A 6,351-nucleotide genomic window follows, 5' to 3' on the forward strand; every position below is an offset into this window, starting at 1 on the left:
GGTGGCGGGGGCGGTTCCAGAGAGACAGCGCTCCGATTACTTCTGCCTGAGAAGCCTATCAAAACAGCGCAAGCGCGTTGAGGGTTCTCGGTGAGGGCCGGAAGTAGCCGAGAACGGAGGGAGTGAGCCTCCCGAAGGGAGGAGTCTAGGACCTGCGCAGGAGCAGCGTGGTGCCCGGACTGTGAGGGCGCGCGCCCGACGTAGGTGGGGTCGGGCGGAACGTCTTCCTCCCTAACTCTGCAGTTCCAAAGAGACGCATTTTGAGAGGGATGATTTTGAGTTGGTTTTTTTTCTTGTAAAGAAATGCTCTCGGGAAACGTTGGTGGGGACATTTTGACATATATTTACAATGTCTTACTATCCAAGCCCGGAATGTCCCACCCTAGGGCATCGGCAGGTCCACCACCTCTAGCGAGTTATTGCAAGAATAACTCGCCCTTATTCTCTACGAGTTATAATTGAGATCCCTAGATACGATCCTGCCGGCCAGAAGGTGAGGTCCTTAAGATATACACGGGGAGTGTGCCAGTTCCATGGAGTAATGATGGATTTATTGCTGGAGCTGAGTCAGTATAAGGCCTCCGGTTACTTTTTGTCCGCACATCACTGTCGCTGCCGACACTTGATGTAAGAGAAGTTCTTACATACTGCCCAAGTTGTGCGTCAGCTAAATGGTAAATACTTATTGAGCAGATATCATTGCAAGGCTACGAACTAATGGCTTAATTCTGATCCTCAACTGCCCAGTGTCCGGTGATAAAAATAGAAAGGTACTTTTTAAAAAACCGAGATGTTCCTTCTTAAACCACGGGTCCATCAAGGTGATAGCATTGACTCAATATGATCACAAAGCATATTTAGTTCTCCAAATGACATTATAATAGGCATTTTGAGCTGTTCCTGCAGCCTCAATTACTACTCAAGAAAAGACTGGATTGGAGCAAAGGGCATGGCCTCAGGCTGGAAAGGAGCACTAGACTTTGTCAAGCAATCAGGGCAAGGTCTGCTGTGGTCTGCTGGACTTGGGTAAAACCAAATGTCATTTACTGTATATTCTATAATATCCCAGGGAGTTTAGGGAAAACACTGCATAATCAAATATATTAATAGTTTTGCAGCAAGACATATGATTGTTCATATGGGATAAATAAATACTAATAAATAGCCTCATTCAGTTTGAGTCAGACGCTTCTGCCAAATAAGTTTAGGATAGATCCATTTGACTGTCAAATAAATTACTAAAAAAAAAACAACCCAAAACTTGGTTTCCAGAGCTTTTTGGGTTTCAGGATTGGAGACAAGGGATTTGTGGATCCTTGTGAGAGTTTGACTTTTGTCAAAAGCTAAAAATTATTAGGTTTTATGTGTCTTAAACATGTTAATTAACTTCCTAGGTATAAAAATGTACCTCAGAATACTAACTTTGAAAAATGTTTTGCTAAGATAGTTTTTTTTTTTCTTTTTGGATTATGGAAAGATACACGGTATAAGGTAAAGAAAGATATATTTATGGAAAGATATAGCTACCTGAATATATTTTCTTCCTAGTTATCTAATAGTGAATTTACGGTTTCCTAAAAAAAAAAAAATTAGTTTTCTCTATATGATAGAGGTATTAGCTCTAGGTGCAGTGTCTCACATTCGTAATCCCTGCAATTTGGGAGGCCAAGGCAGGTGGATTTCTTGCACTCGAGTTTCAGACCACTCTCGGCAACATGGTGAAACCCTGTCTCAACAAAAAAGTTCAAAATATAGCTGGGTGTGGTGGCATGTGCCTGTGGTCTCAACTACTCTGGAGGCTGAGGTGGGAGGATCACTTGAGCCCAGGAGGTTGAGGCTTCAGTGAGCTGAGATAGCACCACTGCACTCCAGACTGGGCAGCAGAGCCACACCCTGTCTCTCTCTCTCTCTCTCTCTCTCTCTCTCTCTCTCTCTCTCTCTCTCTCTCTCTCTCACACACACTCACACACACACACAAATGCCGTATGTGAAAACTAGTCACTCAGTTCAGTAAACATATACAATTTGGTGCAATTTAGACCCACTCCGGTGACTCACACCTGTAATCCCAGCACCTTGGAAGGCCAAGGCACATGAATCACTTGAGGTCAGGAGTTCGAGACCAGCCTGGCCTACATGGCAAAAGCCTGTCTCTACTAAAAATTCAAAAGTTAGCCGGGCATGGTGGCACTTGCCTGTTGTCCCGGCTACTCAGGAGGCTGGGGCAGGAGAAGCCCTTGAACCCGGGCGGTGGAGGTTGCAGTGAGCCAAGATCATGCCACTGCACTCCAGGCTGGATGACAGAGTGAGACTCTGTCTCAAAAACAACAAAAACAAAACAGAGAAAGACAACTTCAGTTTCTGCCTATCAGGAGCTAATAATCTAGTAGTGGAGACAAATATGGAGTCCTAGTTTGGTGCTTTTTTATTTTTTAATATACCATATCAGCTCTCTTGGACCTTTTAAGTTGCCTTAAACATTATACTTAGAAAAAGATAAAATGGATAAGAATGATAAAGTGGTAATATTTTTAGAGCTTTTAAAGTTGCCCACTTAAATGCTTTTATCAATTGTATGAGAAAGTGAATTGCTAGAATGAATTGCTGGAATATTAAAACACATATAAATACCACCTAGCATCACTTTTGAAGACGTAAAAGATGTGTTTATTTTGCCTGAAATATTAGTTCTTGAGTTTTAAAGCAGCAGATTTTAGGTATCACCCAAGGCAGCAATTTTGAAGCTTTTCTCTGTATTAGAAATGGAACCTCAATCAAACTTAATTTTATGCAAAAGTTCATGTAGCATACAAATAAAAACTGCTCTGTTTGAAACAGGGTTTCAAAGTTGAGGTCCCTGTCTGTTTGACCTTCCTTGAATCTCCAGAGACTGTCCCAAGGCTTCATAGAAAAAGAGGAAATGAAAAAGCAGAGGTTTGGCAAATTATACTCCACAGGACAAATCTGTCTCACTCTCTGTTTTTGTAAATGACATGTTGTTGGAACATAGCCAGGACTATTTGTTTATGTATTGTATATGGCCACTATCATGGCAGAGTTGAGTAGCTGGGACAGAGACTGTGTGACCCACCAAACCTAAAATATTTGCTATCAGGCCTTTTTTACAGAAAAATTTTATAGATCCTTGGTCCATAAGGTACTATTTTCTAGGGTACCTCAAAACTAAAAATACCCTCAAATTAAATGGTTTCAACAGATCACATGATGTTGCAAAATCATATGTGTAGATAAAAATAAGAATAAAACCTTTCCCTGCTGGCTCATTCCCAATGACTATAAAAATTCATAGATCTAAGGGTAAGGTGAGTTTAAGGAAAATTTTTATGCTTAACTAAATTCCTTATCTGCATAGCAAATACTCTACTTTCCAAAGACTAGAGGTCACAGCCACTGTATGGAACAACTTATCTGTGGGATGTTAATTCTCTCCTCTTGGCAAGAATAATACGAACTGGCAACATCCTTGAGGCCAATTTTGCCGAACCCCAAGGGTAACCAATCACTCAGAACATCAGTGTTCCATGTACTTCCTAATAAGTGTAGCCTTTTATTACAAACAAGAGCTAAAGTGATAACTCAGGAAAAATAATTTTTTTTTTTTTTTTTTGAGATGGAGTTTCGCTCTTGTTACCCAGGCTGGAGTGCAATGGCGCTATCTCGGCTCACCACAACCTCCGCCTCCTGGGTTCAGGCAATTCTCCTGCCTCAGCCTCCTGAGTAGCTGGGATTACAGGCACGCGCCACCGTGCCCAGCTAATTTTTTGTATTTTTAGTAGAAACGGGGTTTCACCATGTTGACCAGGATGGTCTCTATCTCTTGTCCTCGTGATCCACCCGCCTTGGCCTCCCAAAGTGCTGGGATTACAGGCATGAGCCACCGCACCAGGCCCAAATAATTTTTTTTAATGTACCATGTTAGGTGACTTGAGACACAATGTTGACATAAAATATTTAATATTACTTAGTATGTTGCCCAGTTGGTCTTGAACTCCTGGCCTCAAGTGATCCTCTTGCTTTGGCCTCCCAAAGTGTTGGGGTTACAGGTGTCAGCCACTGTACCTGGTCTACAACCTGCAACCCTTCTCATACCTACTTCCACAAGCAAATTTCAGGTCTTTTTGAAAATAAAGTGCTGTTCTTTATTGCAGCATTTGTGTATTTCCTAATCATTTTACATGTGCAAAACTGTGCTGCCATTTTTATTAGGTTCATATCTTTTTGTGTTGGTATCACTGATGAAATTTTTAAATGTTGTGCCCCTAACCCATTTTCCCCATAAACCTTGTGGTTTTTATTGAATAATTTTGCATAGCAGAGTGACTTTTAGGAATGCCAAGGTCGCTTTATAGCAGAACTGACTGTAGTCCAAAAGTGGTAGCTTCAGGCATGGCTGTATCCAGGGCCCAAGATGTGTCAATACTCTCTCCTTCTGTCCATCTCCTTCGTTTTGTGCTTTGACTTCAATTTTCCTATTGCAAACAACTTCCTTCTTGTAGTTAGTGAAGACGGCTGCAAGAAACGTTAGCTTATAATGAATAACTCTCAGTCCTAAAGGAAGGGAGACTTTCTCTGTCAGTGTTTATATATTAAATCTCAGAGAGGATATTGATTGTTCTTAGGAGGCCCATCTAACTAGGAGCATACAGAACTCTCATTTGTTCAGGCCTGGGTCAGCTGATTCCTTGCCACTTGCCAAATCAGGAGAGACTGTTGTGATTATCTTCCTTACTAGGACTGCGCAGAATATTCAGTGGATGTTTTTTCAAGGAAAGGATACTAGCAAAACAAACAAACAAACAAACAAAAGGACACAAAGGATACTAGCAGACAGTAACAACATGTTTATATAAGTTATTAAGGGGTAAGTCTCCATATTCATTGACATGAAAAGAGCTCATAAAGTGTTAAATGAAAACAGATGTTACAGAATACTGTGTATAGAATAATCCCATTCATGTAAATCATTTATCTATGCACATATGTATACCTATGTGTATGGAGAATTCTGAAAAAATATTCACAAAGGATTTATTGTGTCTTTGGTTACTGATTAAAACAATAATATGAGGTTTGTGCCTTATTTGTACCTTTGTGTAATGACTGAATTTCTACAATGAACATGTATTACTTTTTAAATAAGGGGGAATTATTAAAAGAAAATGTATAACCTATCATATACAAGGTAGATTTACATACAGGATTAAGATCTAAAATTAATTTCCAACATAGTGCATAACTATGAATCCTGAGCCTATTGTAGGTAAAATGGTTTCTGGAACACTTCAGTAAATGACACCAAGAAGCTGAACTTTGAAAAAATACCCACAAAGCAAATCTTGAAATGCAGTTAGTCTATCACTCGAAAGTCATATTTTCTGCACTGCAAGCCTGATACATAAAGAGAATAAGTAATGGTAACTTCTAAAGCAACTAGAAATGGTGAATCTGTTAAACAGATATGGAGCTCTTTGCATCAAGGTAAAATGCTGGAGGTATACTTCTAACAGTATGGACTAAGCATAGTTTTGTTTTTCAAAACATTGAGTATACATGGCATGATCTAAAGAGAAATAAAGACATATGAACTTTAGTCTTCAAAAAAATTATTCTGGGTCACAAACTGGAGAAGATATCTTTTGTCCACCACTTATGGCATCTTTGTTTATTTTTTAATTGCTTGAAACTCAATGTAATGGCAAGTATTTATATAGAAACGTCAATCACCAGACTAATATACACATACACACACTCAATAGCAACAACTAGAATTTTCTGGTGCTATAGAGTGTGTCTTTTCAAAATTCATGTGTTGAAACCTAATCCCCAATGTAATGGTATCTGGAAGTGGGAAGGAACTTCAAAGGTTACTTAGTCCAAGCCTCATATCTCATACATGAACTCCTTCTACAAACTTCACCAATAAATGGTCATTCAAGGACATTGAGTTTAGTATTTATCCAATCAATTTTTTGGTAACTTCTAATGTTAGCAGATTTCTTCATTTTATTTAACCCAAATCTACATTTCTGCAATTTTCATCCACTGGTTATGATTCTGGTTACTAAGTACATACAAAACCTTTCATCTTTTCAAAGATGATTATCAAGTTTCTGTAGTATATTTATCTTGGGAATATATACTAATATGCTTACACTGAATGTGTTTAGAGACAGATAAATGGGAATTTTGACTATACAATTAAGATGGTGCATTAAATAAACATACAATAATATGTGTAGATACTATATATGTCCACCATATGTGAACAGTACCCACATAATGGTATGTTCTCTATGTGTACGTAGTAATAATATGTTACAAAACAATACT

The sequence above is a fragment of the Aotus nancymaae genome, unplaced genomic scaffold, assembly GCF_030222135.1.
Source record: "Aotus nancymaae isolate 86718 unplaced genomic scaffold, 86718_ANA_hifiasm-v0.15.2.pri h1tg000004l, whole genome shotgun sequence".
In the NCBI taxonomy this organism is placed as follows: Eukaryota; Metazoa; Chordata; class Mammalia; order Primates; family Aotidae; genus Aotus; species Aotus nancymaae.